At 34.1% G+C, this 8,347-nt stretch overlaps 2 pseudogenes; both read right to left on the bottom strand.

Moving 5' to 3' along the window:
• Positions 1-3,939: 3,939 nt before the first annotated feature.
• LOC149265226 (putative receptor-like protein kinase At1g11050 pseudogene) lies at positions 3,940-4,254 on the bottom strand (annotated as a pseudogene).
• A 1,105-nt stretch (positions 4,255-5,359) lies between these two features.
• LOC149265227 (putative receptor-like protein kinase At1g11050 pseudogene) lies at positions 5,360-5,974 on the bottom strand (annotated as a pseudogene).
• Positions 5,975-8,347: the final 2,373 nt, after the last annotated feature.

The raw sequence follows: 8,347 nt of genomic DNA on the forward strand, positions 1-8,347 counted from the left end.
AATTAAAATTTAAATAAATAAGTTTGGAGAGCCTTGGCGAGATGGTGACACATGGGTGGGTGAATAATCAAACTTTTGGATCAATAAAAATAATTAATTATGTATGAAGTGCTAAGTGTCACCTATGCATCCTCCTATAAAAGAAGGGGAAAGCCATGAGAGAGAAACTATTTTCTTGCCGTATTGTTCGATAGATGAGATTATGTCATTATGAGTGACTACGAGTTATAGTTTATTTTGGTGAGGTAGAGTGCTTTAGAGACGGGACTCTTGAGCTAAGGAGTGCTAACCTCTATGAGCTAGCATACTTCCTCCATTGTACAACCTCATTACAACTCGGGGGTGTGCAAGGAAGAAGAGTACCTAAGGAGCAGGTTGGGAGGTCAAGCGGTGGTCACTACATTCGGTTAGAGCACATCAACATTCACATTTGGAGGCAAACGACAGAAAGGGAGTGCAAGTAGTAGCAAGTTCCAGATCAAATATCATCTCTAGGTGAATGACACATGTGCTATTTATAATGTTCCAGTTATATTACTTTGTTGTGCCCATAGTTAATAGAATATAAAATAGATGATATGTGTAATGTAATGAAATTCATGGATGTTTGATGTAAGTGCTTTAATGTTTCTTATTTTCCATTGGTTATCTACTTGTGGTTGCATTCCCAGATTATCCTCTAAAATAAAAATTGGTTGGTCCCTAGACTTGGTATGAGAGCCAAGTTCACTAAAATGGAACCTTAAACCTGTTAATCTTTTTTCTCGCAGTAATTTTTCCATCATCTCAGAACTCCATAATTTTGTCTATATCCCCAAATGATATTATTTTTTGTTGCAGTTGCATCAATCATATCATTCATATTACTTTTATATGGTTGGATAAATTTAAAAAAATTAATCAAAAATCACTTTCATTTCAATATATTAACTGAAATTTATTTATTTATTTTATTAATATTCATAAAAATAAATCGGGCTTATTATAGAGAAATGATAAAAAGGGAAATGATTTTTATTATCTACGTGATCCATATTTTGTTACGAATTCACATCACACCCAAATGTAAATGGATAATGGATTCATAATGCTTACACCCCTAGATATACCATCTCAAGGCATTTCAGACTTCTGTAAGTCGGTCCATGCTACTTTAAAACCTAAATGCCCATAAAAGACAACGTAGAACATTTTTTATTGGCGTTTCCTACAAAGTCCTTCAAAAAAAAAAACATGCGGTCTAGCGAAAACAATTCCCTAATATATGACTTATATTTTCCTTAATTATACTTTCCTCGTTTCTTCTTTTCATGAAGGAAGTGGCTGCTTCTTGAGATTAATTGTGTGCATTTACTACCTCCCTTAAAATGACTAAAGTCTGCAAAACATTTCCGATATCATTGCCAAGATTCAAAGCCTCTATTGTTGAATATGTTCCATCAGAAGTAGAATCTGCAATGTCCTCGGGATTTGTTTTTAAAGTGCAGTTTGGTAAGCTCCCTTGTATGACTAAGGCTTTGTTTAACAGTAATAATTTCACAGATGAAAAAAAAACTAGCAGTGCCGATGAGGAGCACCAAAGGTGGGTACCACCCTTTGAGTACAGGAGTGCTCAAGGGTTTCCATGCCATTGGAACTGGAATTTCCTAGAGATCCAATGTTAGAGTTACATGAAAAGTGGCAAAGAAATGGAATTGGATTTGAATGCCTTGAGCAATGAGCAATTGTGTGAACTGCTAGGCCTTGTGAGGAGTTGTTTAGAGGTCAGCGATGAAGGGTTTACACATGTGGGGGGGTTTACACATGTGTGTGAACTGCTAGGCCTTGTGAGGAGTTGTTTAGAGGTCAGCGATGAAGGGTTTACACATGGGGGGCGGGGGTTTACACATGTGGGGTCGAGGCGCAGTTGGTTAGCGCGTAGGTCTCATGGGAGAAATTTTGGGGTGAGAGTGGCTAAAATACCGAGAATTATTCAAACATCAGTAATTTCGCATTTGACATATTCTTCAAAATTTTCGGCTTTTAAAAGTCGACATTTTCCCAAAGTAATTCTTGGAAAACAACAAAAAGGATTTTTGAAAAATAGAAAAGGACGGGCCCTTTTTCGTTTAAAAAAAAATGTGTATCAATATTGATGAAAACGAAGTGGAAGATTTACATTCAATGAATATTATAACTAGCATTTTTACTTATTGGTGAAAAGAAATGTCGAGGCAGTGTGTCTGGATCATGTGACTAACTAGTTGAATGACATGCTTATGTGATGGTTGGAGAATTTAAGAATAACAAAACAATTATGATTGGTTATGTTTAGGTGGCGGATGACGAATAGAAAATCTTTCGATTTGATTATTAAATTACATATTAAGAAATATTTAAAATAAAATAAATTAGGAACCATTAGGTTGATCCCTCCCTTTTTATTCCTCATTTATTTTATTTTAAATATTTTTTAATATAGTGAAGTAAACATGGTAAAAAATGTGAAGTAAATATGTTTATTTTTCATTTATTTTATTTTAAATATTTGTTAATATAGTGAAGTAAATATGGTAAAAAATGTGAAGTAAACATGGTAAAAGTTTTAAGATTTGATTAATTGAGTTGAGAAGCTCATTCTACAATCCAGTATGAGGGCAAAGTGTAATTTTGTCCACATTTAATCTAAATTTGACATGTGTCTCATTTAAAATAAAAATAAAATATTTTCTAAATAGAAAAGTAATGTATCATTATGAAACATTAATAATCCCAACTTCACTATGGTCGCTTTTCATTGTTGATATTACAACCAAATGCAGTAAAAAAATTTCACTCACTCTCAATAATAGATAAAATATTTTGATGTCCATATGAAGTAATATAATTTTATATCAACTTTAAAAGGAATAAAGTAATTAGAAGTAAAAAACTGTGAGTAAGATGTTTAAATTTATACCTTTAAAAAATATTTCAACGTGGATTTAAATAAACTATTTGAAAATCTAGCATATGTCAATATCAAATTCATGTATAAGTATATATAAAAAGAAATGTTAAAATAAAATATTGTAATGTTGTATATGATAAACTATTCAATGTCTAAAGAAAAATAAATTAAAAGTTAAAATATAAAACAAAGATATTTAGTACTTCCCAATAAGAATAATAAAGATTATGTATATATCATATAAAACACTTAGAAAAAAATTTGTTTAAAATATTTTAAGTAATTTGTCTATATTTTATATTGTGGTCTTTTTTAGGTATATGTTTTTCGTCAATATAGATAGTGTGTTTAGTAGCATAATATTTGGGAGAAAATATTGTTTTGCGTTAATTATATATATGATCTCAATCGTATTTTACCTAACATCTTATCAATAAGTACACTACACCTTTCTTTAGTTAGAATTAAAAATAACCCCAACTTAAATTTCGTTTCTGTGGTAGGAAAGGAAAAAGAGATTTTAAGAAATAACTCGCGATTAAAATCATTTGGAGAAAGGAAAAAAATAAATAAATAACATTTTTCGAAAGGAATGTTGGGAGGTGGTGTGTCGACAACATCCAAAAAAAGCAAGAAATAGGCAACATCAAAAAAAGAAGAAGCAAGAAATAGGCAGACATCATGGACCACACATGCTTCCCTTTTGCGCTGTTTGGAATGCCACTGTATATTCCAAGAAATTTATTGTCGAATGTGGGGTCCACTTTCATGAATGCATCTAACACATTGCCATAATATATATCGATTTCCTTTCTTTTACAGAAATGTTAAAAACACGTTGGAAGCCTAAATTTAAGTTGAGTTCATTTCATTTACAAAATTTTACGCTCGACAGTTACCGTCATCCACCGCAATTCTGCTGGCCTTCACTGGTTTCACGCCCCAAATATTTTACCTGGATCCTTTGAAGGAAGTAGAAAAACATTGTCAAAAACCTTTAAGGAATCGTTTCATTTGCCTGCAAGGAAGGATATCACATGATGCATCATTAGCAAAGGTCTGTCAGGAATTTCAGCGAGCTCCGCTTCTCCCTCCAGCATTTTCACGACCTCCACCATTCCAGGTCTGAATGCCACCATGATGTGGGCGCACATAATACCCACCAAAAAAAATCTCTCCATCAATCTCTCCACCCCGTCTTGCCTAATGTTTTCGTCTACTATTTCACTAGTCCTTCCTTCTTTCACCAGCACCCATGCCCAATTCGCAATGAGATAATGGGAGGCCGACTTTGTAGTGGTGTCTAGATCTTTTCTGCCACTCATGATCTCCAACTACAGAACCCCATAGCTATGCACATCAGTTTTATTTGTGAGTTGGCCATACACAGCATATTCGATGGCGAAGTAGTCATGCGTACTTGGTTCGATACGATACGATAAAAATTCAGAAGAAAAAAATTTAATTCGGACAAAATTCGGCACTATACATTATATATATATATATATGTATATATACACACGTCATATATATATATATATAACTTAAATACTTTTCTTTCATTTTCTTCCCATTTATTTTGAAATTTAAATAAATTTAATCAATATAATATACAAATCTAAAAAATATATCCGTATTTAGTTTCTGATTTTATTTTAAAATCTTTTTTATAGTTAAGATATTTAAAAATTAAATATTTAAAACTTATTTTTTTTAAATTCCTTTTAACAAAAATATATATCCAAAAACCAATTCTTAACATAAATATATATAAAAAAATCAATTAGTTTTTAGTCAACTTCAAAATTTTCTTTTCTACTTATCTCAGGTTTTTAAACCATTAAAGGAAACATTAAAATTTTGAAATCTGAAAATTTCAGGTTGTCATTAGTTTCCATTTTACCTCTTATCTTGTTTCCTTTATTGGCATCAGTTTCCATTTTACATTAATTTCTATTTTACTGCTCTCTTGCCTCCATTAACATCTATTTTCAGTTTAAAAATAATTATATTTTCAGTTTAAAAATAATTACATTTATCATTGGAGACACTTGAGATTTTTTGTTTATCTAATCAGAAAAATTAGGCTTGCATTTTATGTAACCAGCAAGTAATAGTAAGTAATACTAATCTGCAAAAAATACTCCAAGATATAATAGGAATAATCTGATTAAGAATGCACGCTCTCATATTATGCAGAGATTCAATAGTAAGTACAACTAATATGCAAAAACAATAGTCAAAAAATAATAGGATGAGTCTGATTAGAAATGCACACTCTCACAGGGTAAAGCGAATATAAACCAGATCGAATTTTTATCGAACTATTCGAAATACAAATCGAACTCACGAATTTCAGTATTTTTTCCACCGATTCGGACGTGTAACTATGCTTGCTACCCTTGTTGTCAAACAAGATTCTCATGTATCTTATTTAGTCATGATCCTCGCCAAACCAAAATTGACAACACAAGAATTCATATTGTCATCTAATAGAATGTTAGTGACCTTGATGTCTCTGTGATAAATCGTAGGCTCAATTTCATCGTGGAGATACGCTAGCCCCTTGTTAGTCCCCATCATGATATTCTTACACTGCGGCCAGCTCAAAGGTTGGGCCATGGACTTTCCTCCAAAGATATGGTCATCTAGATTCCCATTGGGCATGCAATCGTATATTAGAAACCGCTGATTCCCATCCCTTTCATCATTCCCCACGTAGAAGCCTCTCAAAATGACCAGATTCATTTGCCTCGTGTTGTTGATGATCTCCACCTCATTCAGAAATTCAGAATCCCTTTTCGGACTAGAATTTTTTATTCTCTTCACAACGATCCATTGGCCATCATCAAGCGTTCCTTTATAAACTATACGAAAGCCCGCTTGGCCAATGATATTTCTGTCACTGAAATTAACGGTGATGATCTTGATCTCCTGAATGTCGAACCACATTGCCTCATTGTTGGGTTTCATGGCAGACTTCAAAAGTTTTTCATTCTGTGTCTCCAATCCCCTGTACAAAGACTTACGATTCCTCCTCCTCATGCACAAACTGTAGAGAAACCCAAAAGTGTAGATCAGGAGGTTTGAAATGGCACCGAGAATTCCATAGGCTAAAACTAAGCGCTGAGACGAGGTTTAGACAAAGGGCAGGCTAAGAATACACTGAGCAGTATTTGGGCTCTTGGACTCAAATTCATTGACCACTCCAGCAGCATAAAACAATGTGAAATAGTAGCATTTATCACTACTTGCAGTATTTGTCAAATTTTTGTACATGTCCACCAGAATCTTATGAACGAGGTCTCCACTGTCTTTGCATAGGTGTAAAAGTGGATCGATCTCAGCTGAGGTGCTGAGCGTGGAGTTGCAGCCCTTACGTGTATTAGGAAGTCGAGAAATGAGTGAGATAATGTTGGATATTGATTTTTTTATGACGCATTTTTAGAGAGTCTTTTGGCCCTGTTAATATTTTTTATTTAGGTAGTATTTTTGAGTCACGGGAATTATTAGATCAACGGGAATTATTAGATCAACAAAATGATTTTATTGATGACCATAAATATCCAGAGCTGAAGTCCATTCCACATGAAAGCAAAACTTGCTCTTTCCTGAACCCAATTGCTAGTAATGTGATTGGATCCACTTCTATGATTTCTATGACAGTGGAGGATACTACCATGGATGTTGTTTGGTGAGAAGAGTTGCCTACCTCCATACAAAAATCAAATGCAGGACAATATGTTTGTAGCAATAGAATTGACGAAAGAGGTTGAAGACATGAATCAATCAACTATGTCAGCAAAGAAAAATGAAGGAAGAAAAGCTCTTTCCAAAGAGCACGATGACAAAAATCAATATGGTTTTTTTTATGAATCTAACATTGTTTTTGAGTGTGCAGATATTGACAATCAGAAAGAAGCAACAAAACTTGAAAAAATTGCAAACATTAAGGACAAGTATAAGTCCCAAGAACCTGAAGCAATGTTGAATACAAAGAATGTTACCCTGCAATCAAGAAAGGAGAAACTCAATCACTATCTTATGACAATAAAGGTGAAGATGAAACTGCACCAGCGAAGGAAAAGGAACAAGCATGGACCCTTTTGTTGTAAGCCTAGCTAAGACTTAGACCAGCAGGCAAGTTAAAGTTTAGGTCGTCGTGATTAAGGGGAGGTGTTAGAACATTAATCACGCCTGACCATATGACTACGATAGTCAATGAGTCATCAATGTTAGTCGGCATAGAGTGGCTATAGTCGACGGATTTAAATAGATAATAAATAGCAGTAAGTGAATCGCTATGGTATGGAATTTTGTATAAATATATGTGCTTTGTAACGTAATGAACAAGCTCATTCTATGAGTCTTCAAGTTTCTGATAGGCCAGATCTGAGAGGTCACCTTTGCATGCCAAGTCCAGGTTAGTATTTCCCATTTTGCGAATGGATTCCTACTTGGTTTGTATGCCCGCGTAGAGGAGAGGGGTCGATACAAACCCGAACAAACTATTCTCCAAACATATCGCTACCAAGTCTGGCAACAAACCTAGAGAACCCATATTTCGCTGAAATTGCTTGAGACAGGCAATGGTAGAGGCATTTCTTGGTATCTCAAAAATGGATGTGTCTCTCAAGTACTGAGCTAATCCTACTCCAAACAATCCAAGCAATGTCTCGTAGCATGAGCTATCATTCTCGCCACTAATACGTGATTCATAGGAAGCCTTGTCCCAAGAGAATTTACTAAGATATTGTAAGTCCATTGGTCATTTTGCATCAACGAACATCCAATATTGTAATGAGAGCAATTGCAGGAGGAAGATAATCTCCATTTTCACTTTTGTTATCCTCCAGGATCAACAAAGAAAAGGGCCAGAGAATCTCAATCTAATGCAAGGAATGAGGAGGCTAAAGCAGAGAACAAATTTACCTACGAGTACCTGAAAACAGGTCACACACAGCCATGTACGCTAGAATTCAGAAATGTGAAAATATTCAACTAAAACTCTTAGTCGCATTCTCTTTCATGGCAATGGAAACTCGTATGGCCTTCCACGGGTTATGGAAATGGCGCACCTTTCAATCCTCTACTACTTTCCACTGCATTGAAATGACGCAATCACTGTTTCTTAGCATCTCCACATCCCGGGTTCATGTTGCAGCAAGAAATTTAATTAAGTCAAATGGTGAGAAACTACAGCTAGATTACATGGCGGCCAACGAATCTAGCTACAGTATCGTGAGGTAAAGCCTCACCATAAAAAATCCTTCAACTTAATTATGGAGTTGATGCGTGCTAAAAATATATATTAAAAATAAAAAATAATTTTATTCGTTTTCAGTAAATGTAATTGTTTTAAAAACACAATTTTCTAAACACTAATTATAAATAGAAAAATAATTGTTGAATTGAGGC

Source organism: Pinus tabuliformis, chromosome 6 (assembly GCF_031772625.1).
Source record: "Pinus tabuliformis cultivar Carrire ecotype Pingquan chromosome 6, CPIR1, whole genome shotgun sequence".
NCBI lineage: Eukaryota > Viridiplantae > Streptophyta > Pinopsida > Pinales > Pinaceae > Pinus > Pinus tabuliformis.